Here is a 26807-nt window from a genome sequence, read left to right on the forward strand (position 1 = left end):
ATTATGTATACTCTTTGTTTTAACAAAAAATGCTGCATTTTTAGTAGTGAAACGACTTTTCTTGATTTGTGTGCTTTTTGTACATATTTTATTTTACTTTTTTTTCCCCCACTTAGTCCCACTGTGGGACATGTATATATTTTATTTTGATTGTCGGTCTCATACATTGCACTGCTTGTGCACAGCAGTGACTGAGACCTGTGAGTGACACAGCCTGTAAGACCCGGCTTATAGCAGGATCTCACAGGCCGCCGTACCCTGGGGTCATCAGCTAACCTTCAGGGACCGCGATTACGATTGCAGGGAATCGATCTTGCCAACGGTGGTCTTATAACCACCTTTTAAACACTTAGAGGTATTTAAGGGGTTAGTTAGCTCCCGATCGGTAACAAAACTGTCCATGGCGGATACTACAGGGTGTCAGCTGTCATATACAGCTGTCACCTGCGCAAATTGCACTAGCAGGGTGCTGTTATTCACTCAGCGCCGTTAAAAAGCACTGAGGAATAATGTCAGGCGGTCCGCCACTGGGAAATTTTCCCCTTTCATGGTGTCTCATGGATAATTTTGGGCATTTGGCAAGTATATATGTGTCTATAGGGGCCATGCCACAATGATTAGGGTGATAGACTTCCCAGGTGGCTTATACTGCTGTTTCCACAAACAAGTAATGTAGTGTACGTTTACGTGGACTCAAACTTCACAAAATGAATGCTGCCTTTGAGAAAAAGGGCACACCCTACTCAAAAACTAAAAACAACAAAACAAGGTTGAAATGACCAAAACAAAATGAACTCCGCTGCTCAAAAGCGCTACGAAAAGATGGTCTCTGTGTATTAGAGCGTGTGTACATAATCGGCCATTTTGGATTCTGGCACTGCCCGCATTCCTTCCTACTGCGCAGAGCTGAGAGAGCCAATCATTGTCGGCTACTAAGTCACGTGTGAGGTATGAGGCAGGCGATCCGGAAGTGTTTGTGGTGGGAGCCCGGATTGCTTCCAGGCCAGAGGACGGGCTGCTGTTATAAGGAGAGGGCTCTGGCCGGCGGCTGTGTGGTTTGTACGTTGTCTCCATGGCGCTGTGTGGTTTGTACGTTGTCGTCATGGCGCTGTGTAGTTCTGGGGGCAGAGGCGTATGCGGGGTGGTGACTGCGGGGGCTCCATTACTGGGGTCCCCCGGGGGAGGGGCTTCTTTGTATGGGTCTTGTTTATGACCCCGAGGTTATGAGGCAAATCTATAGTGATTTCTAACATATTTCTGTTATTGTCTCGAAATATAGTTAAAACTGCATTTTAAAAAAAAAATATTTTGGGCAAGTGCTTGTAAAGAATGAGTCCCATGCATTGTTTATTTGGGTAACCAAACCTTCCAGAGCTGTCCTAGTCACTTTAAAGGGGTTGTCCCCCTAACCCCAGCTTAAAGGGGTTGTCTGACCTAATAAAAGCCTGTAGTCCCGCTATGTGAGCGCAGGCTTTATATTTCGGCTGTGCGCACGCTGTCAGGATTCACCTGTATTGCCAGCGTGATCTGGATGAGCGCTGTGTACACAGAGATTGAGAAGGTGAATATGATAATAAACCATAGTGGGAAGTCTGGCTGCGGCTCATGGTGGGATTCGCACCCCCACTGTCTGTGCATGCTGATTATTCTGCGTGGAGGTTGTAGAATGTCAGTTCAGAGTAATACGTGGACCACCCGGATGTTTAAAGTCTATGGGCTGAATCTGGACCCCAAAGAAAAGTAGAATGACTGTATACTCTGTTCATGCAGCGCCGTTCCCGGAGGCTGACGTGGCTTCTTCTCTCAGGTTCTGGTTGCAGCCATTGAGCGGCAGTTTGTCAGAGCAGATGACCTGATGGAATAGATATGAGCTGCAACCAGTCGCTGGTCATCGGCTGCAGCTGGCACATGACACAAGTCCTCTGATCCTCTGGGAACATCACTGGAACGGCGCTGGGGGAGATAAGTTTTCACTTTTTTTAATTGGGATCTTGAATTGATTAAGGAGAAGTTGTCCCGTAGTGAACAGCTCCTTTTAAAAGCAAGCGCTGTTCGAAAAAGTTCTCTGTGTCATCCGTTACAGAATTCCGTGTCCGGTTTCTGCCTCTAAAACTGGGGCCATTGCATGGCAGCAGTCTGAATTAGGCCACACTTGAGCCTATAAGAAACTTGCAGAGTTTCCAACGATCTCAGATTAGCTAGCGTTGTCCCCACAGATATTTTTTTAAAAATTTTTTTTTGCATATAAATCTCACAGAAAAAAATGTTTAAAAGAAAAATCGTATTCATTTCAATGCAAAAATAACTTAAAAGGGTATTCCCATATTCTCTTTAGATCATATCCCAATATGTAGCAGGTGTAATAATTATATTAGCACATACTTCCAATTAGAAATGTGGTAGAGTTATTCTGATTCTCTTTCTTTCCTCATGTGCAGGCATTGCAGAACCTTATGTATCTTGGAGGTGGGAGAATACCCTTTAATATTCAGACGTTGTGTTTTGAATATTTTATTTAAATGTATTATTTATTGATTAGAATAGGGGGCAGATGTGCAGTACCTGGCCGCAGCTACTATACAGTTGACGGAGTTGTGCTGTCTATCTCTGCAACTGAACACTTCTGGATGGCACTGGGAACATCCCATCAGCGAGTGTAGAGCAACTTCACATCAGATATTGATGGCCTAAGGATAGGCCATCAATGTAATAGTCCCGAACACCCCTTTATCCTTTTCCGTACAGCCAGGTGTTGTGAATTCTGTGGCAGAGCTCCCTCCTGTGGTCACAAGTGGTACTTCGGCTGATTCTCTCTGGGATCTTCCGTTTGTGGAGGAAAGTGGTACTGCAGCTTCTGAGTTTCCTCCCTCAGGTGATCTGGTGAGCTCGTTAGCTTCTTCTCTACTTAACTCCACCTGATGCTTTGATCTATGCTTCCTGTCAATGTTTCAGTGTGGGACTTGTTTTTTCCCTGGATCATTCCTGTGGCCTGCTGCTCTGCAAAGCTAAGTTTTGCTTATGTTATTTTGTTGCTATTTTTCTGTCCAGCTTGCTTAATTGTTTTTTCTCGCCTGCTGGAAGCTCTGAGATGCAGAGGGACCACCTCCGTACCGTTAGTCGGTGCGGAGGGTCTTTTTGTCCCCTCTGCGTGGTTTTTTATAGGTTTTTGTGCTGACCGCAAAGTTATCTTCCCTATCCTCGTTCTGTTCAGCTAGTCGGGCCTCACTTTGCTAAATCTGATTCATCTCTATGTTTGTGTTTTCATCTTACTCACAGTCATTATATGTGGGGGGCTGCCTTTTCCTTTGGGGAATTTCTCTGAGGCAAGGTAGGCTTATTTTTCTATCTTCAGGATTAGCTAGTTTCTCAGGCTGTGACGAGGCGCCTAGGTTCTGGTCAGGAGCGCTCCACGGCTACCTTTAGTTGTGGTTTGATAGGCTTAGGGATTGCGGTCTGCAGAGTTCCCACGTCTCAGAGCTCGTTCTATTATTTTGGGTTATTGTCAGTTCACTGTATGTGCTCTGACCTCCATGTCCATTGTCATTCTGAATTGCCTTTCATAACAGCCAGGATCATGTTGAGCGAGGCCGTGCACATCTAGTCTGCACGTGACTGCATAAGAGCTAATTGCATGCTTGCTTTAACTTGCTCCCCAGCTGCTGGCATTGGAGAATCCTGACCTCTCGCAATGTGTGTTGTTGTTTTTTTTTCCTATGGGAGATGGCAGCACACTTTCTCCTGAATGATTACCCACCACTGTGGGATTCCTTTTTCTTTTTTCTTTTTTTTTTCTATTTAGACACTTAAAGGGAAGGTACCGCGTTTGTAGGTCATTAATAAATCACTGTAATGTAGCATAACATGCTGCTATAAGCAAGTTTGAAATGCATGTAAAAAAGATTTCATGTGTTATATGAGTTTAAAGAATGCACTGGGGGCTGACATCTTGGTTTTGCAGCAGTAGCAGGGCACTATCAGTGTCATTTTATGGCACCCCATGAACATAGGGTCAGCGCCGGTCTATTATCTCCTATCTGTAACATTGCACCAGCATTAGCAGTGAGCTGGGCATGCCTTTGTGGGCTGCACAACTCACTGCTGTAGGTGTGACTAGCTGCCATTTTATAATAGCCCAGTGCTATCTGCTGAGCTCCACTTACTCTCTATCGCAGGACAGAAGAAGCGCTCACTGCTCCTCTGTACTCCAGGCAGGCACGTCCTGGGCACAGTGGGCAGATATCCTCTGCTCCTCACAAGCTGCCTTGTGTGCTTCTCCTGCTGCCTCCCTCTCACACACAGTCCCTGTGATCTCCAGTAAGCTGCACTCACAGCCTACAACGAGGGAGGTGACACCTGGAAAGAGAGAGCAGGGCAGCTGACAGGACAGGGATTAAGGTGGGGGAAGGGGGATGGCAAGAATGTTATTCACAAAAAAATGCTGCTGAACCCACTGAGTTCTGCTCCTCTGTAAACAAGCTGTGCCTCTGATGCAGTAACTGCTGGTGATAGCAGATCACAGGGCAGTCACACACAAAATGGTGCTGCCCTGTGATGCTGCTCTTCATTCTTACTGTTGGGGCAGTAACTGCTGACATCACCATTTCCCTCCCCTTTTGGGTGGTCTAATATCCCTGGGGCAGAGCTGCTAAATCTTACTATAGTTGCTTGTGGTCTAAAACGGAAAATGCTCCCCCTAGTGGTAAATATGTATATTTGTAGAAAAATATATAATATTTTTCATATAGAAATGTTTGCAAACAGTGCAAACATTGCATTAATACATTTTAATTACTATTTTAAGCTTAATTTCACAAAAAAACAAAATACAAGAAAACTGGTGGCACCTTCCCTTTAACCCCTTCATGACCCAGCCTATTTTGACCTTAAAGACCTTGCCGTTTTTTGCAATTCTGACCAGTGTCCCTTCATGAGGTAATAACTCAGGAACGCTTCAATGGATCCTAGCGGTTCCCGAGATTGTTTTTTCGTGACATATTGGGCTTCATGTTAGTGGTAAATTTAGGTCAATAAATTCTGTGTTTATTTGTGATAAAAACGGAAATTTGGCGAAAATTTTGAAAATTTCGCAATTTTCACATTTTGAATTTTTATTCTGTTAAACCAGAGAGTTATGTGACACAAAATAGTTAATAAATAACATTTCCCACACCTCTACTTTACATCAGCACAATTTTGGAAACAAAATTTTTTTTTGCTAGGAAGTTATAAGGGTTAAAATTTGACCAGCGATTTCTCATTTTTACAACGAAATTTACAAAACCATTTTTTTTAGGGACCACCTCACATTTGAAGTCAGTTTGAGGGGTCTATATGGCTGAAAATACCCAAAAGTGACACCATTCTAAAAACTGCACCCCTCAAGGTGCACAAAACCATATTCAAGAAGTTTATTAACCCTTCAGGTGCTTCACAGCAGCAGAAGCAACATGGAAGGAAAAAATGAACATTTAACTTTTTAGTCACAAAAATGATTTTTCAGCAACAATTTTTTTATTTTCCCAATGGTAAAAGGAGAAACTGAACCACGTAAGTTGTTGTCCAATTTGTCCTGAGTACGCTGATACCTCATATGTGGGGGTAAACCACTGTTTGGGCGCACGGCAGGGCTTGGAAGGGAAGGAGCGCCATTTGACTTTTTGAATGAAAAAACTCTTTAGCGGACACCATGTCAAGTTTGGAGAGCCCCCGTGTGCCTAAAAATTGGAGCTCCCCCACAAGTGACCCCATTTTGGAAACTAGACGCCCTAAGGAACTTATCTAGGTGCATAGTGAGCCCTTTAAACCCCCAGGTGCTTCACAAATTGATCCGTAAAAATGAAAAAGTACTTTTTTTTCACAAAAAAATTCTTTTAGCCTCAATTTTTTCATTTTCACATGGACAACAGGATAAAATGGATCCTAAAATTTGTTTGGCAATTTCTCCTGAGTACACCGATACTTCACATGTGGGGGTAAACCACTGTTTGGGCACATGGTAAGGCTCGGAAGGGAAGGAGCGCCATTTGACTTTTTGAATGGAAAATTATCTCCATCGTTAGCGGACACCATGTCGCGTTTGGAGAGACCCTGTGTGCTTAAACATTGGAGCTCCCCCACAAGTGACCCCATTTTGGAAACTGGACCCCCCAAGGAACTTATCTAGATGCCTAGTGAGCACTTTAAACCCTCAGGTGCTTCACAAATTGATCCGTAAAAATGAAAAAGTACTTTTTTTTCACAAAAAATTTATTTTCGCCTCAATTTTTTCATTTTCACATGGGCAATAGGATAAAATGGATCCTAAAATTTGTTGAGCAATTTCTCCCGAGTACGCCGATACCTCATATGTGGGGGTAAACCACTGTTTGGGCACACGGCAGGGCTCGGAAGGGAAGGCGCGCCTTTTAACTTTTTGAATGGAAAATTAGCTCCAATTGTTAGCGGACACCATGTCGCATTTGGAGAGCCCCTGTGTGCCTATGCAATGGAGCTCCCCCACAAGTGACCCCATTTTGGAAACTAGACCCCCCAAGGAACTTATCTAGATGCATACTGAGCACTTTAAACCCCCAGGTGCTTCACAGAAGTTTATAATGCAGAGCCATGAAAATAAAAAATAATTTTTCTTTTCTCAAAAATGATTTTTTAGCCTGGAATTTCCTATTTTGCCAATGGTAATAGGAGAAATTGGACCACAAATGTTGTTGTCCAGTTTGTCCTGAGTATGCAGATACCCCATATGTGGGGGTAAACCACTGTTTGGGCGCACGGCAGGGCTCAGAAGGGAAGGCACGCCATTTGGCTTTTTAAATGGAAAATTATCTCCAATCATTAGCGGACACCATGTCGCGTTTGGAGAGCCCCTGTGTGCCTAAACATTGGAGATCCCCCACAAATTACCCCATTTTGGAAACTAGACCCCCAAAGGAACTAATCTAGATGTGTAGTGAGGACTTTGAACCCTCAAGTGCTTCACAGAAGTTTATAACGCAGAGCCATGAAAATAAAAAAAAAAAATTATTTTCTCAAAAATGAATTTTAGCCCGCAATTTTTTATTTTCCCAAGGGTAACAGGAGAAATTTGACCCCAAAAGTTGTTGTCCAGTTTCTCCTGAGTACGCTGATACCCCATATGTAGTGGTAGTGACTTTTGAAATGCAGACTTTGATGGAATGGTCTGCGGGCGTCACGTTGCGTTTGCAGAGCCCCTGGTGTGCCTAAACAGTAGAAACCCCCCACAAGTGACCCCATTTTGGAAACTAGACCCCGAAAGGAACTTATCTAGATGTGAGGTGAGCACTTTGAACCCCCAAGTGCTTCACAGAAGTTCATAACACAGAGCAGTGAAAATAATAAATACGTTTTCTTTCCTCAAAAATAATTTTTTAGCCCAGAATTTTTTATTTTCCCAAGGGTTACAGGAGAAATTGGACCACAAAAGTTGTTGTCCAGTTTCTCCTGAGTACGCTGATACCCCATGTGTGGGGGTAAACCACTGTTTGGGCACACGTGGGGGCTCAGAAGGGAAGTAGTGACTTTTGAAATGCAGACTTTGATGGAATGGTCTGCGGGCGTCACATTGCGTTTGCAGAGCCCCTGGTGTGCCTAAACAGTAGAAACCCCCCACAAGTGACCCCATTTTGGAAACTAGACCCCCAAAGGAACTTATCTAGATGTGTGGTGAGCACTTTCAACCCCCAAGTGCTTTACAGAAGTTTATAACGCAGAGCCGTGAAAATAATAAATACGTTTTCTTTCCTCAAAAATAATTTTTTAGCCCAGAATTTTTTATTTTCCCAAGGGTTACAGGAGAAATTGGACCACAAAAGTTGTTGTCCAGTTTCTCCTGAGTACGCTGATACCCCATGTGTGGGGGTAAACCACTGTTTGGGCACACGTGGGGGCTCAGAAGGGAAGTAGTGACTTTTGAAATGCAGACTTTGATGGAATGGTCTGCGGGCGTCACATTGCGTTTGCAGAGCCCCTGGTGTGCCTAAACAGTAGAAACCCCCCACAAGTGACCCCATTTTGGAAACTAGACCCCCAAAGGAACTTATCTAGATGTGTGGTGAGCACTTTCAACCCCCAAGTGCTTTACAGAAGTTTATAACGCAGAGCCGTGAAAATAATAAATACGTTTTCTTTCCTCAAAAATAATTTTTTAGCCCAGAATTTTTTATTTTCCCAAGGGTTACAGGAGAAATTGGACCACAAAAGTTGTTGTCCAGTTTCTCCTGAGTACGCTGATGCCCCATGTGTGGGGGTAAACCACTGTTTGGGCACACGTGGGGGCTCAGAAGGGAAGTAGTGACTTTTGAAATGCAGACTTTGATGGAATGGTCTGCGGGCGTCACGTTGCGTTTGCAGAGCCCCTGGTGTGCCTAAACAGTAGAAACCCCCCACAAGTGACCCCATTTTGGAAACTAGACCCCCCAAGGAACTTATCTAGATATGTGGTGAGCACTTTGAACCCCCAAGTGCTTCACAGACGTTTACAACGCAGAGCCGTGAAAATAAAAAATCATTTTTCTTTCCTCAAAAATGATGTTTTAGCAAGCAATTTTTTATTTTCTCAAGGGTAACAGGAGATATTGGACCCCAGTAATTGTTGCGCAGTTTGTCCTGAGTATGCTGGTACCCCATATGTGGGGGTAAACCACTGTTTGGGCACACGTCGGGGTTCGGAAGTGAGGGAGCACCATTTGAATTTTTGAATACAAGATTGGCTGGAATCAATGGTGGCGCCATGTTGCGTTTGGAGACCCCCTGAAGTGCCTAAACAGTGGAAACCCCTCAATTCTACCTCCAACACACCCCTAACCCTTATCCCAACTGTAGCCGTAACCCTAATCACAACCCTAACCCCAACACACCCCTAACCACAACCCTAACCCCAACACACCCCTAACCACAACCCTAATTCCAACCCAACTCTAAGGCTATGTGCCAACGTTGCGGATTCGTATGAGATTTTTCAGCATCATTTTTGAAAAATCCGCGGGTAAAAGGCACTGCGTTTTACCTGTGGATTTACCGTGGATTTCCAGTGTTTTTTGTGCGGATTTCACCTGTGGATTCCTATTGAGGAGCAGGTGTAAAACGCTGCGGAATCCGCACAAAGAATTGGCATGCTGCGGAAAATACAACGCAGCGTTCCCGCGCGGTATTTTCTGCACCATGGGCACAGCGGATTTGGTTTTCCATATGTTTACATGGTACTGTAAACCTGATGGAACACTGCTGCGGATCCGCAGCCAAATCCGCACCGTGTGCACATAGCCTAATTCTAAAGGTATGTGCACACGCTGCGGAAAACGCTGCGGATCCGCAGCAGTTTCCCATGAGTTTACAGTTCAATGTGAACCTATGGGAACCAAAAATCGCTGTACACATGCTGCGGAAAAACTGCACGGAAACGCAGCGGTTTACATTCCGCAGCATGTCACTTCTTTCTGCGGATTCCGCAGCGGTTTTACAACTGCTCCAATAGAAAATCGCAGTTGTAAAACCGCAGTGAAATGCGCAGAAAAACCGCGGTAAATCCACCATAAATCGGCAGCGGTTTAGCACTGTGGATTTTTCAAATCCGCTGCGGAAAAATCCGCATAGGACCAGAATTCGTGTGCACATACCGAAACCCTACCCCTAACCCTACCCCTAACCCTACCCCTAATCCTAACCCTACCCCTAACCCTAGTTCTTACCCCAACCTTAGTGAAAAAAAAAAAATTCTTTATTTTTTTTATTGTCCCTATCTATGGGGGTGACAAAGGGGGGGGGTCATTTACTATTTTTTTTATTTTGATCACTGAGATAAGTTATATCTCAGTGATCAAAATTCACTCTGGAACGAATCTGCCGGCCGGCAGATTCGGCGGGCGCACTGCACATGCGCCCGCCATTTTGGAAGATGGCGGCGCCCAGGAAAGAAGACGGACGGACCTCGGGCGGCCAGGTAAGTATAAGGGGGGGGGGGGAGATCAGGGCACGGGGGGGGCGTCGGAGCACGGGGGGGTGGATCGGAGCATGGGGGGGGGGGTGGATCGGAACACGGGAGGGAGGATTGGAGCACGGGGAAGGATTGGAGCACGGGGTGAGGGATCGCTGTGCGGGGGGGGTGGATCGGAGCACGGGGGGGGTCGCTGTGTGCGGGGGGGGGATCGGAGTGCGGGGGGGTTTGATTGGAGCGCGGGGGGTGTGATTGGTGCACGGGGAAGCGGACAGGAGGACGGGGGAGCGGAGCACAGGACGGAGGGGAGCGGACCACAGATCGGGGGGCTGGGGGGGCGATCGGAGGGGTGGGGTGGGTGCACATAAGTGTTTCCAGCCATGGCCGATGATATTGCAGCATCGGCCATGGCTGGATTGTAATATTTCACCAGTTTTTTAGATGAAATATTACAAATCGCTCTGATTGGCAGTTTCACTTTCAACAGCCAATCAGAGCGATCGTAGCCACGAGGGGGTGAAGCCACCCCCCCTGGGCTAAACTACCACTCCCCCTGTCCCTGCAGATCGGGTGAAATGGGAGTTAACCCTTTCACCCGGCCTGCAGGGACGCGATCTTTCCATGACGCATATGCTGCGTCATGGGTCGGAATGGCACCGACTTTCATGACGCAGCGTATGCGTCAAAGGTCGGGAAGGGGTTAAGTACTAAGGCACATTTTTGCTTTATGGAATAGTGAGCAATGTGTGCCTCATGGTCTTTACCTTTTGTACCGTTCCCCAAACAAGCACACTCCCCTTATGACGTCGCTATTGAGAAAAGAAACGCGTCGGGGGCAATTTTGTTCTGGGGTATCTGTTTTGAGAGATACACTTGGGTTTTAACCTTGTTAGGGCGGTAGTACATGCAGAGGGCACAATAGGGCAGAGAGTTTGGATCAGCTGTACAAGACTATTGAGGAACGCCTGCTGGATGTGACATCACTTTAAGCTCAGAATGGGTGAGATCAACACTATTTGCACTCGTTTATGCACTGTGACGCTATACGTTTGGTTATCATCCTACTAAGTTTGGTATATTTAAGATAGCTTTTGTCTGTCCCGGTCTTACTAGGGTGTTGGTGCCTATATTTGACTATGAATTCCTATTGATTGCTATTTTGGCTTATATTGGTCTTACTGTCGGCCTGGAGCCCCTTTTATATTCCAAGGGTCTTGGGGTCTTTTGTGTATTTTACAGGATGGGCCATTTGAATGGATAAACCTAAATAAAATGGGAATGGTTGTTGATAGCAATGTCCTGTTTGTGGCACATTAGTATATGGGAGGAGGAAAACATTTCAAGATGAGTGGTGATCATGGCGGCCATTTTGGATCCAACTTTATTAATGGCTCACCAGGTGTATCCATATAAATGGCCCACACTGTAGTTTATCATTAAAGGTTATATTTTAAAGGAATCTTTCAGTTCTTTAACCCTGAAAAAACTTACCTAACAATAGTAGGTGACTAGACTACATTGTGAGCATGTGCTATACACAGCAGTGCATCAGCATTGACTATGTATAGCCAACATCACGGTCTCCTATGAACACCAGATAAACGCTGGCTTTTCACAGGCGTATCGTAATGACAGGCATGGGGGTCTTCATCACGTCTCCGGCGCACCGATGGACTCATAGAATGGCGCACTGTCTGCTGACTTGTGTTCAATGTTGCTGTCTGAGATTGACTGCGGCATTTAACAGGTTAACAGCCGAGAGAGGAGCTGTGCTCCACCTGACGATGGTAAAGACAGATGATGGCTCGGCTTGTGAGCCCATCTCAAAGGAGGGATATGACGTACGTTTACATGTGAAAAACCTGACATTTTACCAGGGGTGTGTAGACTGTAGGTATAGTTAGCATACACAGTGTGGTGCTTGATGCATGAAGACGAACATTCATGAAGTGAAACATTGGATATAAAAAACAATCGTCAGAGAATGTGGTAACAACGTGTACCATGTCTTGTCCTCATCCCAATGCTGAATCTACAGACAAAAGCATTACACAAGCTTCGGAAGCCGCAGATTAGTCAGAGGGTCGCTTATCCCACCCAGCAGTCTAGCAGTGCAAGTAATTGGGGAACGGTGTGCTTCTCAAAAGGCATCTTTAGAAAACCCCTGTATGGTACCGTCACACTAAGCGACGCTGCAGCGATACCGACAACGATGTCGATCGCTGTTTGGTCGCTGGAGAGCTGTCACACAGACAGCTCTCCAGCGACCAACGATCCCGAGGTCCCCGGTAACCAGGGTAAACATCGGGTTACTAAGGGCAGGGCCGCGCCTAGTAACCTGATGTTTACCCTGGTTACCAGCGTAAACATTAAAAAAACAAACACTACATACATACCTACCGCTGTCTGTCCTCCGGCGCTCTGCTTTCCTCTGCACTGTCAGCGCCGGTCAGCCGGAAAGCAGAGCGGTGACGTCACCGCTGTGCTTTCCGGCTGGCTGGCGCTGACACAGGATGCAGGAGGAGTGCAGAGAAGCAGAGCGCCGGGGACAGACAGCTGAAGGTAAGTATGTAGTGTTTGTTTTTTTAACATTTACGCTGGTAACCAGGGTAAACATCGGGTTACTAAGCGCGGCCCTGCGCTTAGTAACCCTGGTTACCAGTGAAGACATCGCTGGATCGGTGTCACACACGCCGATCCAGCGATGTCAGCGGGAAGTCCAGCGACGAAATACAGTTCTGGACTTTCCTCAGTGACCAACGATCTCCCAGCAGGGGCCTGATCGTTGGTCGCTGTCACACATAACGATTTCCTTAATGATATCGTTGCTACGTCACAAAAAGCAACGATATCGTTAACGATATCGTTATGTGTGACGGTACCTTAAGAGCTAAATCAATCTTACAAAAATGACTTTTCTGTTGTTGTGCCAAGTTATGATTCACAATAGATTAATGCTTTTATTTTTTTTTACAGAGAATTCTGTTCCTTTTTTTTAAACCTTTCTGCATGGTAAAACAAACCCTACAGCTTCTCCGATGTCCACTCTTTGCCTCCTTTCAGGTGTTTCCAATACTGCATCCTCCTGGTCACAACTGTAGCAAGACAATGGTTCTTTCCCCAAGTGACTCGAGAATGGATAAGGACAAAAACGGCGAGATATTGAACCTCACCCTGGAGATAATCTACCTTCTGACCGGAGAGGTGAGGGATTCTGACATGTAAGTCACATGAAATACTTTAAAAGCATAGAAATGACCGGAGAAGTGGGAGACTTGCATTGTCACGCACAATCATAAAGTGAGTGCTATTGGCATGGCAACATATAGTAAGATACTTTAATGTCACTCTTCCAACATAGGATTGCACAGTAGTAAAAAAGGCATCTGGAGAAAGTGAGGCTCCCATTAGTCACACTATCAAGTCAGAAGACTACGGCAGGATTCAGATTCCCATAAAGGTGTCATCGTCTCACTTGATATTTTGTGGAAAAGACAATGAGCAAAAAATCCTGGAACTCGCCAATAAGATCATTGAGCTACTGACGGGAGAGGTGAGTGGATCCAGGGAAATAAGTAACACTGAGGGTGGTGTCTGGAAGATGACTGGTCCGTTGGGTATGTCAGGTCTCCTATAAGAGAGCACTGTCTTTTAAAGGGAACCTGTCAGCAGTTTTGGCCGATCATAAGATATGGCCACTGCCTTTCAGGGCTTATCTACAGCCTTCTATAAAACTTATTTTTCTTATCTTGCAGGTCAGACAAGACATTATGGAATGCTGTAGATAAGCCCTGAAAGACAGTGGCCGCAGCTTATATCGGCTAAACCTGGTGACAGGTTCCCTTTAAGGCCCACACTTAAAGAGCACCTGTCACCAAATGTTCCATGTTGAACTGGACGCAAGATGTAATAGGGGTTTTGTTTTATTTCACCTCTCCATTGCAGAGATATTGGCAATCAAAGTATTTGGCACATAATGAGTTAACTTTTTTATTATAATTTTAAGTTCAGGTGGAGCTTGCGTATGTTGTGTATCTGTTTAATGGCCAGTGTGAACATGCTCCTATTTTGCGTGCACATCAACCTATACCCCAGTTCATTTTTTTTATCGGTTCTGTTTCAGGTTTCTGCATTTAGTGCAGGTAACGGTGTGGCCCCCCTTTATTTGAGCTGGACATTACATGTATAATGCGGACCCAGACATGTTCTGCCCTTATTCGCATTGATGTCACTTTGCTAATGTTTTAATACTAGATGTTAGGATCATCCTGATTTCTATCTTCGGTTTTACAGCATCTTATAATAGCTCTGCAGTGCGTGCAAAATAAGCAATAAGCTACTCCTCTGTGGGATGTAATGACAGCATGATCTGCTCTCACTGCAGAATGATTGCAAGTTGCTCTGAGCACAACAGCCATAGTGTGACTTATCTCTGGACACAGCTATTCTCAGCTGCACTTTCTTATCATTCAGGAGATTAGACTAGAAGATCAGAGCTTTGTCATTACATCTCACAAACTGAGGAACCAGAGCTTTGATTGGGCAACTCCTACAAGGACTGGAGTGATAGCTTTCTTTAAGAGAGGAGGTGTCAAGAAATGACGCAGATGCCTCTAATTTTCAAAGATCACAGCTTAGGAGGTTGTGCAGATCCACCCGCTGTTATCTTTTTGTCACTAACGGCTCTCTGCTGCCCCCTATTGTCCAGACAATTACTCGACTGACCGATTAACAGAGGAGGTTGCAGGCTGTTTCCATTAATAGGCTGTTTATTGGAGGACTAACAGTGAGCATATGGTATATACCCTCCAATTCCAACTTGCGGAATATATCAATAACCCTGTACGGTCACTGGTAACTCCACAATAACCCAAGAGCTACTCGCTGCTACCACCAATCCTTTAAACAGGCCGATTGGACGCCTGACAAGTAGCATATAACGTTGGGGTGTGGTTTAAAGAGCAAAAGGAACCTAAATATTAAATGTTATATTTAATCAAGAGCAATAGGCAGTATTTATAAACAATAAACAAAAGATTTTTTTACAAAGGGGACAAAACACAGCATGTACAGTTAAATAAAATAAAATGTACTAACAGAGAAACTTATTACGCTGGTTACAGAGGTGGCTCAGCAAGCGGATGGAAGCAATCTGATTGAAAATGTCTGGTTAACGTGGATCAAGCCTACTTGGCATTGAACACCGATCATAGTTCGCCTTGGTCTTTTATCAGCATCTAAGTTACACCCCCCTTAATGAACTTAAGTGCGTTCTCAGCCCTTCAGGATTTTATGAAATTCCCAACATTAATATTTTCACTTCTGACAATTGCAGAAATTCGAGATCGCCGCTATATTGTTTATTGGGATTTTACCTATCCATAGATGATCAACATTATATGGCTGTTGTCAGCATTCTGACCACTATTGATTTGGGGCTTATAGCCATGGATTCCAGTTATGAAAAAATATGCATATTCTTCCCCGATTAGTCCTGAAGTTGAAGATGAAGTTGAAGATAATAATAATAATAATCTTTATTTATATAGCGCCAACATATTCCGCAGCGCTTTACAGTTTAACAGTTTCAAACACAAAAGTCATAAGATGTATGTCCCATCAATATCTGATCCACACAAACCCCAATATTTACAACTTTCCACAGGTGCCCAACTGGCTATTGTAGATGTTTTGATGAAAGGAAGCTCATCCTGCCTTAATTGTTTGTCAGATATTCACTTCCCTTCAAAACTTAAACTCTATGGCTGTCTCTCCACAATAGATATCCTATTTCAGTCACCTGGGCACTGCAGGGAGTTAGGGCTTCAAAGAGAATTTGAATGGGTAACAATCTTAATTGGTTCCCTCAACCTCTAGCTTTAAGTAATTTCCCCACTTCACTACGTACATTGTGCAATTCTATATCCAGGAGGTATAGAATGTAAGCTCTTTTTCCAACTGAAAAATTCTGTGTGAGAGGGGAGCTGTTGGAGAATCTCCCCTCCCTAGAGTGGCTTCATGGATTTTATTTTTTTCTGTGACCAGGTGAAATAAAAAATAAAAATTTTACTCCACTCTGCAGCTGCTATTACGGGGTGTCTAATTCAGCATGAAAATTTTGGGGAATAGTCCTCTTTAAAGCGGATCTGTCACCAGATTTCATGCATTTCAAATTTCAGCCTGTCCTAGTCATGTGATAGGTTTTGGGAGCAGTGTTTCTTCAGATTGTGGACTGTCCGATCTCTCAACTGACAGAAGCTCTATATCATAAGCACACATACCTCTATGAGCCAGGGAGACTGGCTTTGATCTCTGAATAAATTCTCTGCTGACTGAGCACAAAGGATTTTTTTCTCTGGCCTCAATCCTCCATGGGCAGTCAAGAGAAGATTTATTTATTTTCCGGCTGCTCACAGGTATGTGTGCTTTTAATACAGCTCCTCTGTCAATTGAGACACAAGTCTCAGTAGCAGTGTTTCTTGAGACTGAAGCCCGTCCTGACATGTAAGTAGGAAGGACTGCAGTTGGAAAATAATTGGCAGAGGCCATTTTATCACATTCTTGAAGACCCCCCTTTAATAATGTTTGTGCTATCAAATCTGGTGACAATAACTTTAAATTTTTATGCAGGGAGGAGGACATAAGGACATCAAAATGGAGGAGGAGGAGAAAAAGCCCTACACATCACTAGGTACAAGAAGCTTTTAATATGAATTGGCAGGTCACCTAGCTCATAACATTACACATGTACTGTGACTGATGATATTGATTATTTCTTTCAGATGGATCCAGTAATAAATATGTACCAGAGAGCTCTCCGATTCCTCATTCCCAGGATTATCCAGTAAAAACTGAACCAGATGATAACCAAGAAGTTGAGGTCTCCAAATAACACTAATCTACTCTGTTATTAAAATATTCTGTCTAGTTTTTGTAAACTAATTTACAAATTGCAAAAACATCAAATTTTTTTTTTCAGGTTGGGAACATCTTTATTATCAAAGTTAAGGACGTTAAGGATGAAGAGATGTATGTTGTGAATGATTATCAGGAGCAGACTGAAGTAGAGAATCCTTTGCCTGCCATAGCAGGTAAAATGTTGATGGATAGTATAGAGCTACTGGGTGTGAACTGCAAATGCTACTCTGATGGCATTACTTTTCTGTTTATGCATTTTATGTGAGCAGCATGGTCAATTTCAGAATACTCCATCTTGTCATCATTTTTGTAATGTGCTACTAAAATGTCATGGTGGCTTCAGTACTTCCCCTACTTGCTCCTTTTGGGCTTCACATAACTCAGATGTTGGGGAGAAGATGGGGGTAGCTTAATCCTCTGTTGCTTTTGTAACAAACTTCATTACAGGGAATTTGTCACCAGGTTTTTGCTACTCCATCTGACAGTAGCATGATATAGGGTCAGAGACCCTGGTTGCAGCGATGTGTTACCTACTGGTCTGCATGATGTCATTTTGATAAGTCACTGTTTTTTCTGTCACACATGACAGCACCACGAGAGGAGATCTGCCCTTCAAGGACAGAAAACCTTCAAGATAAAAAGGGCGCCACCTCTCCCTGCATCAGTTGGTTTCCTGTCCTTGACTTGGGAGCCTTGTTATTAAGGCGGCAGATGTATGAAGGTTCCCAGACCTGGGTTGGTCGGTTTCTGGCAGGGCACAGTCTTTGCTGTGGCCGGGGACCTGAGAGCGCCGTGGAGAGCCCAAGGCAGTTAAGTGCATAAGGCGGCACAATTACTTTATGGTTGCCTGGCAACCATCCAGAAGGCGCAGACTTGAGACATTTCACCCAGAGAGTACGTCGGGGTGGGTACCGGAAGCTCAAGGAACGCGCGGACTGGCAGAGCCACTTTTCTTTATATAAGAGTTGAAGGCCGCCAAGGCCCGACTCCTGTGCTCTAGCATGGATACATGCAAGCCTGAACAGCATAATTGGGTGCAGCAGCACCACTTGGAGATTGAGCATCAGCCGCAGCATCTACAGCCACTGTAACAGAAGCCGCCCCAAGTGACAGAAGAAGCGGGTACACCATCGACCACATTCAGAATGACGGGGCAGCAGTGGGGGTCGCTCGGGCAGAGTACGCGAGACCAGAAATTCCAGATGACGTCGGCACACCTCCAGCAGAATGGAGGAATCCACTGGGGAGACTTATTGGATGTGATTCTGCCTCCTGATCCAGTACCCTTGATATCTTCTAAGTGGTGAGTGATCTTTGTGAAGCTTCAACCTGCTAAAGAGTTTTTTTTTTCTTTTCTATTTCTCTACCCTTTGTTAGTCACCAGGAGGTTCCTAAAAAATGTACTTCACAAAATCCCATCACAGAGAATGTGCTCTGTGGACAGGGATTGGCTAGTCCTTGGCCTAAAAAAAATGGCAGTCCTGCATTGATAAAATGATTTCTGAGGAGTCCCGTCCCCAAATTTTACCTCTAATTTAAGATCCCTTATCAGAACTGAGGTGATAAACTCCTTAAAGTCACTATCCCACTCACACAAAGTAAGATCTAAAAGTATGTAAAAAGCCAGGAGATCTCCCAGGTTGTCTGATAATTCTACTGAGTCAGAGAGAAAGCTTCAGTATGAGTCTTCATCAAGTTCCACTTCATCTGAAAAGGACATTGTTAGTGAACATTTGTTTTCTGCTAGAAGAAGTGAATAATTTAATGAAGGCAGTGAGATCTATAATGGGGTTAGCAGCGACATGTACAGCTAGGCACCTTAAGGTTATGTGCACACGTTGCGATTTTTGATGAGTTTCCACTACATTTTTAGACACGCGGAATTGCCTCAAATGCGCAGTGCGTTGGGCACACAATGTTAATCAATGGAAAATTCAAAAACGCTGTGCGTATGCTGTGGAAAAAATGCGGCGATTCCCAGCTTTTTTTTTTTTTTTTGCAGCATGTCAATTGTTTGTGCAGAACTGCAGCATTTCTGCACCCATTGACTTCCATTGTCAGGCCAATCCGCAGCAAACCTGCAGCGGATGTCAGTGCGAGAAACGCTGTGGCCCTGGACGAGGGAAGTGTGTGGGTAGTTTCTGTGTGCGTTTCTGTGTGTACAGGCAGGGTCTGCGTTTGTGTGCGGTGGGGGGGGGGGGGGGAGGGGGTCTGCCGGGGGTGTGCTGGGTTCTGCCAGGGCTGTATCTGTGTGTGTGTGTGTGTATCGTCCGATTTGGACTACAAGTTCCATCTGGCTATGTCTGCTACAGTGACAGTGATTGACACTTTAGCCAAGTAGTAGTCCCATCATCCAGCTAATATGTTGAATGTAAAAAAAAACAAACACCTACAGTACATATATAGTTCATACTCGCTATCTACACCTTATCTCCGAAGCCCTCGCTCACCTGAAAAAATGTTAAATTAATAAACCAACAATATACTCCCTGTGTCCGACGTAATCCAATTAATACGAGTGTCCCAAGACTATGTCCCGTGGAGCGCTATCACATCAGTTGATGCGACCGTTCTCCAGGGGCTCAGGTGATACAATGACTGAGATAATCCTCCACATTGTATTACGCCGCCGCCGACAGTTCACCTGTCACTTTGCGGCACTACATTCTTCGAATGGATATAGGCGTACAATTTAAAATTATGAAAAACTGTGATTTATTTCATTATAATACTTTATTCTTGTGGGGTTGTGTGTGTGTGTGTTTTTGTTTTTTTTTAACCCTTTCTTGCTATAAGATTAATAAGGGATAGGCGTCTTATTGACGCCTCTCCATTATTAACCGGGCTTAATGTCACCGTACAATAGCAAGGTGACATTAACACCTTATTACCCCATATGCCACCGCTCAACGGCAGTGCGGAGAGGGGCTGTGTGGCAGAATTGGCGCATTGTTCAGATGCACCATTTCTGGGCGGCTGCGGGCTGATGTTTGTAGCTGGGGGGGGGCGCAATATACAGTGGGGCAAAAAAGTATTTAGTCAGCAATAGTGCAATTTCCACCACTTAAAAAGATGAGAGGCGTCTGTAATTTACATCATAGGTAGACCTCAACTATGGGAGACAAACTGAGAAAAAAAAATCCAGAAAATCACATTGTCTGTTTTTTTAACAATTTATTTGCATATTATGGTGGAAAATAAGTATTTGGTCAGAAACAAACAATCAAGATTTCTGGCTCTCACAGACCTGTAACTTCTTCTTTAAGAGTTTCCTCTTTCCTCCACTCATTACCTGTAGTAATGGCACCTGTTTAAACTTGTTATCAGTATAAAAAGACACCTGTGCACACCCTCAAACAGTCTGACTCCAAACTCCACTATGGTGAAGACCAAAGAGCTGTCAAAGGACACCAGAAACAAAATTGTAGCCCTGCACCAGGGTGGGAAGACTGAATCTGCAATAGCCAACCAGCTTGGAGTGAAGAAATCAACAGTGGGAGCAATAATTAGAAAATGGAAGACATACAAGACCACTGATAATCTCCCTTGATCTGGGGCTCCATGCAAAATCCCACCCCGTGGGGTCAGAATGATCACAAGAACGGTGAGCAAAAGTACCAGAACCACGCGGGGGGACCTAGTGAATGAACTGCAGAGAGCTGGGACCAATGTAACAAGGCCTACCATAAGTAACACACTACGCCACCATGGACTCAGATCGTGCAGTGCCAGACGTGTCCCACTGCTTAAGCCAGTACATGTCCGGGCCCGTCTGAAGTTTGCTAGAGAGCATTTGGATGATCCAGAGGAGTTTTGGGAGAATGTCCTATGGTCTGATGAAACCAAACTGGAACTGTTTGGTAGAAACACAACTTGTCGTGTTTGGAGGAAAAAGAATACTGAGTTGCATCCATCAAACACCATACCTACTGTAAAGCATGGTGGTGGAAACATCATGCTTTGGGGCTGTTTCTCTGCAAAGGGGCCAGGACGACTGATCCGGGTACATGAAAGAATGAATGGGGCCATGTATCGTGAGATTTTGAGTGCAAACCTCCTTCCATCAGCAAGGGCATTGAAGATGAAACATGGCTGGGTCTTTCAACATGACAATGATCCAAAGCACACCGCCAGGGCAACGAAGGAGTGGCTTCGTAAGAAGCATTTCAAGGTCCTGGAGTGGCCTAGCCAGTCTCCAGATCTCAACCCTATAGAAAACCTTTGGAGGGAGTTGAAAGTCCGTGTTGCCAAGCGAAAAGCCAAAAACATCACTGCTCTAGAGGAGATCTGCATGGAGGAATGGGCCAACATACCAACAACAGTGTGTGGCAACCTTGTGAAGACTTACAGAAAACGTTTGACCTCTGTCATTGCCAACAAAGGATATATTACAAAGTGTTGAGATGAAATTTTGTTTCTGACCAAATACTTATTTTCCACCATAATATGCAAATAAAATGTTAAAAAAACAGACAATGTGATTTTCTGGATTTTTTTTTCTCAGTTTGTCTCCCATAGTTGAGGTCTACCTATGATGTAAATTACAGACGCCTCTCATCTTTTTAAGTGGTGGAACTTGCACTATTGCTGACTGACTAAATACTTTTTTGCCCCACTGTACATGGCCCCTTCCTAGGCTATGAATATCAGCCCGCAGCTGTCAGCATTGCCTTTCTGGCTATAAAATTTAGGGGGACCCCACGTCATTTTTTTTTGTGGGGGTCCCCCTATATTGATAGCCAGTAAAGGCTATGCAGACAGCTGTGGGCTGATATTCATAGCCTGGGAAGGGGCCATGGGTATTACTCCCTTCCCAGGCTACAAATATTGGCCGTCGGCTTTCCCCCTCTGGTGCAGAAAATTGCGCGGGAGCCCATGCCTTTCCCGTTTTTAATTTTATTTAAAAATTAAACATTGTTCATTAATAAACATCGACCTTGCTGTTATGGCTATAGATATATCTATGGATATATATCTATAGATATATATCTATAGATGGATATATCTATGGATATATATCTATAGATGGATATATCTATAGATATCCATCTATAGATATATGGCTATATCTAGGGATATATCCATAGATATCCATCTATAGATATATAGATACATGTTATATTTATAGATCTATCTATAGATATATTTGTAGATACATAGATATATCTTTCTCTAGATATAATCTCTCTCATTCCTTTTATCTATGTATCCCATATCTATAGATCTAACGATATAGATAGATAGAAGGAATGAGATAAATCTATACATAGATCGATAGATATATAGAGAGATATATATATATATATATATATATATATATATATATATATATATATATATATATATATATATATATATATATATATATATATATATATATATATATATATATATATATATTAGATAGATCTATAAATATCTACCTGTCTATCTGTGTGTAATGGAGTGTGGGCTGGACAAATGTAGAAGAGGAGGTTGAACAAGAAATTGACATCACAAATCTTTTTTGTTCAATTATAGATCTTTATTTAGCTTTCAATACCGCATCAAACACGCGCAGATTTTTACCTGCATTTTCTGCCAAGAGATGCGGATTCAGTGCGGAAAAATCCGCAGACAAATCCACAACGTGTGCACATACCCTTATGGTCTGGTTAAGCGATCTGCAGGACCAACTAAATGGCAAAGTGGCAAGAGATTACATTTTGGCTGCACTCCCAGTAATAAAAGGACAGCTGCTTTCCTTTCAGATGCATTGGCGGACACTGCAAGGTTAGCGGCCAGGTCAGCACCAATAACCAACGCAGGCCGCAGAGCCGTCTAGTTGAAATGTTGCTCAGGGGATGTGCAAGCGAAAGTGAAGCTGTTCTTTCTTCCAATCAAGGGTGAATATTTATTCAATCCAGCCCTGGATGATATCCTTGAAAAAGCAGGCAAAAGCTAAAAGTTTTTTTTCAAAAATCTCCCTTTTAATCCTTTTAAAAGACCCTTTCGGATTTAGCAGATTAGCTGGAAGAGAAAATCCAGAGACTAGGACAGATGGGAGGATCGTACCAAGAGAAGTAGAGGATTCCTCCTCCTTCGGTCCCTCACAGAAGGGCAGAAAGCCCTCCCTATGACTATGTTCTCCAGATGGGAGAGGAGTTCTGTCTTCCTCACGGCCTGACAAAAGATTTACTCCAGAGTCTGGATCCTCAGTCTAATAAGGTCAGACTGGAGTGTCGCAAGTATCCAGAGAGATTTATCATGTCCCCATGGGCATCCCCGCTGGAACAACCAGCACTACAGACAGAAGTTTTAAGCCTAATGGCAAAACACGTCTTATTAGAAGTCCCGCCAGAGGAAAAGAAGGGGTTCTACTTCCCTTTATTTTTGACTAGCTGAAGAGCCCGGCGTTGTCCGGGCATAGTAACTGTGGTTAGTTATAACAAATTATAATGATTATATTGCACATAAAAGCATGTCACATCATATATTCAACACTACAGACTTGCAACACAAATTAAAGGGAACCTGTCACCCCGTTTTTTCAGATTGAGCTATAAATACTGTTAAATAGGGCCTGCGCTGTGTGTTACTATAGTGTATGTAGTGTACCCTGATTCCCCATGTATGCTGAGAAATACATTACCAAAGTCGCTATTTTCGCCTGTCAATCAGGCTGGTCAGGTCGGGTGGGCGTGTTCACAGCGCTCTTTTCTTCCCCAGCTTTCCGTTGGTGGCGTAGTGGTGTGCGCATGTCCAATTTCCGAATTCCCTGCGCCCACGTGAAGACACAGCGCGCGATCTGCGCTGTCATCCCTTTCATCGGTGGGGGCGGCCATCTTCCTGGGGCCGCGCGTGCGCAGATAGAGTGCTCTGCTGCACGGGGCTTCAGGAAAATGGCCGCGGGATGCCGCGCGTGCGCACAAGAGATCGCGGCGGCCATTTTCCCAAAGCCGAGTTTGCATCTCGGCTTTGGGAAAATGGCCGCCGCGATCTCTTGTGCGCACGCGCGGCATCCCGCGGCCATTTTCCTGAAGCCCCGTGCAGCAGAGCACTCTATCTGCGCACGCGCGGCCCCAGGAAGATAGCCGCCCCCACCGATGAAAGGGATGACAGCGCAGATCGCGCGCTGTGTCTTCACGTGGGCGCAGGGAATTCGGAAATTGGACATGCGCACACCACTACGCCACCAACGGAAAGCTGGGGAAGAAAAGAGCTCTGTGAACACGCCCACCCGACTTGACCAGCCTGATTGACAGGCGAAAACGGCAACTTTGGTAATGTATTTCTCAGCATACATGGGGAATCAGGGTACACTACATACACTATAGTAACACACAGCGCAGGCCCTATTTAACAGTATTTATAGCTCACTCTGAAAAAACGGGGTGACAGGTTCCCTTTAACTAAATGATTACCCAAGTATTGATAGTATTTTATTTGTTTTTTTCCTACCAGTGCAAAGATAAACAGATTTTTGGCAGTTCCAACTCTTGAACAGGCCACGTAAAGTTGACCATGAGAATGAAGAAAAGTATTTTTTTAACACAATAGTAACACCTTAACGACTGCCGATATGACTTTTAACCTGTCGCTCCCAAAATCGACAGTGAGCTAAGCCCACCGGCATCAGGGGCTTATCTACAGCATTCTGTAATGCTGTAGATAAGCCCCTGATGTATCCTAAAAGATGAGGAAAAATGGTTATATTATACTCACCCAAGGGCGGTCCCGCTGCGGTCAGGTTCGATGGGTGTTTTGGTCCAGTCCGGCGCCTCCTATCTTCATCAGATGACGTCCTCTTCTGGTCTTCACGGGAAATGTCAGAGAGGCCCGGCGCCTTCGCACTGCAGTACTTTGCGCTGCACTCAACAGGACAGACAAAGTACGCCTGCGCCGGATCCGCAGCGTGAAGACCAGAAGAGGACGTCATCCTATGAAGATGGGAGGCGCCGGACCCGGACCGTGACGCCCATCGGACCGCCCGCCCAGGTGAGTATAATCTAACCTCTTTTTCTCATCTTTTATGTTACATCGGGGGCTTATCTACAGCATTCCAGAATGCTGTAGATAAGCCGCTGATGCCGGTGGGCTTAGCTCACTGTCGATTTTGGGGGTAAGAGGTTCCCTTTAACGGCGGCAGTTAAGGGTCCTTATTCCTCCTGCACCTCATGCTCTTTCTTTTTACACAGCCTCCTCCTGCACATCACGCTACTCCTTTATAAACAGCATTTTTCTGCAGCACAGCTTTTCTCCTTTACAGTTGCCTCCTCCGGCTGCACGTCACACTCCTCTTCCACATACAATTGGAAACACTTGATCCCAAGAGAAATTGCACTAATTGCAATAAAGCATATCGTATACACAGCCTACTTCTTCTGCAGCACCACACTTTTCTCCTTTAGACCTCGTTCACACGTTATTTGGTCAGTATTTTAACATCAGTATTTGTAAGCTAAAACTTGGAGTAAAACAGAGGAAAAGAATATTAGAAACACGTCACCACTTCTGTATTTTTCTCCCACTTGTGGTTTTTGCTTATAAATACTGAGGTAAAATACTGAACGTGTGAATGTGGCCTTATACACAGCCTCCACCTGCAGCGCCTCACTGTTCTCTATACGCAGCGTCATACTGCAGCACCACCTCACTTCTCTTATTTTCCCCTTACTCCGCTCATTACCCCCCACACGTGTCATTTTAACCTCACACCTCTCATTTTCACCTCACACATGCACAGCAACTTCCTGTTAGGAGCACAGCCGTGTAGTCCATGAATCTCCTCCCTTTCCCTGGACGTCATGCCTCACAGGAGCAACTCCATTCTAGACACGACGGAGCTAGATGTGGCCTGTGCCTGCCACGTACTGAGACTATGTGCACACATTGCGGATGCGCAGCGGATTGGCCGCTGCGGATTCGCAGCTGTTTTCCATGCGTTGTACAGTACCATGTAAACGTGTGGAAAACAAAATCCGCAGTGCACATGCTGCGGAAAAAAACGTGCGGAAACGCAGCGGTGTTTTTTCCCCGCAGCATGTCAATTCTTTGTGCGGATTCCACAGCGATTTACACCTGCTCCTCAATAGGAATCCTCAGGTGTAAAACAGCAGTGGAAATCAGCACAAAAACTGCAAAAAAAAAATGTGGTAAATCCGCAGATAATCCGCAGTGCGGTTTACCTGCCGATTTTGCAAAGACAGTGTGAAGAAATCTGCACACCAATCAGCAACGTGGGCACATAGCGTGATACTCTGAAGGCTGCCACTGGTGAGTTTTGCAGGGTGTAATTCGAGGTGAATGTGTCACCCCCCGTGTGCGCTATCAACGTGGGCCATGTGGCTGGGCGGGGCTATGTGGAGTGGACGTGGCTTAGTACACATATATATATATATATAGACACACACACACACACTGCTTTATACATAGATAAAGAAACCGGACAATACTTGCGTTGAACAGATTCTGTAAAATTCCTACATTCAAAATGGAATCAACAAAATGAGCCTTAACCCTGCTGTTCTGTTGGTCAAAAATGACCGACTTTGAACTTCAATATTCTTTAAAATATTCAAGATGCGGCTCTGAAACCCGTGGCCGACCGACCCATCCTCATTTAAGTCAATCAACCACAAGTTTCAGAACCGCATCTTGAACACCCCCAAAAATACCAAAGTTCAAAATAGGTCTCCCCAGACCGAACAGAACAGCAGGGTTAAAACTGCTTGTTCCAGGATGCTATATGGCAGTCCTGGATCTAAAGGATGCCCTCTACTATATACCAATACATGTAGAATATCAGAGGTTCCTCAGGATGGCACTGAAAGTAAAAGGTGACCATTTTCAATACAGCACACTTCCCTTTGGTCTAGCAATTGCCCCTCAGGCGTTCACAAAAATATTAGAAGTCACAGCCCACCTTCGGGAGCAAGACAAGTGGATAATTCCATACATG

General features: G+C 44.6%; 1 pseudogene; it reads left to right on the plus strand.

Annotated features, from left to right (window-relative positions):
• The first annotated feature begins 972 nt into the window (after window positions 1–972).
• LOC138666764 (zinc finger protein 271-like) overlaps window positions 973–26807 on the plus strand; it is a 112970-nt pseudogene continuing 87135 nt past the window's right edge.

The sequence above is a fragment of the Ranitomeya imitator genome, chromosome 2 (genome assembly GCF_032444005.1).
Source record: "Ranitomeya imitator isolate aRanImi1 chromosome 2, aRanImi1.pri, whole genome shotgun sequence".
NCBI lineage: Eukaryota > Metazoa > Chordata > Amphibia > Anura > Dendrobatidae > Ranitomeya > Ranitomeya imitator.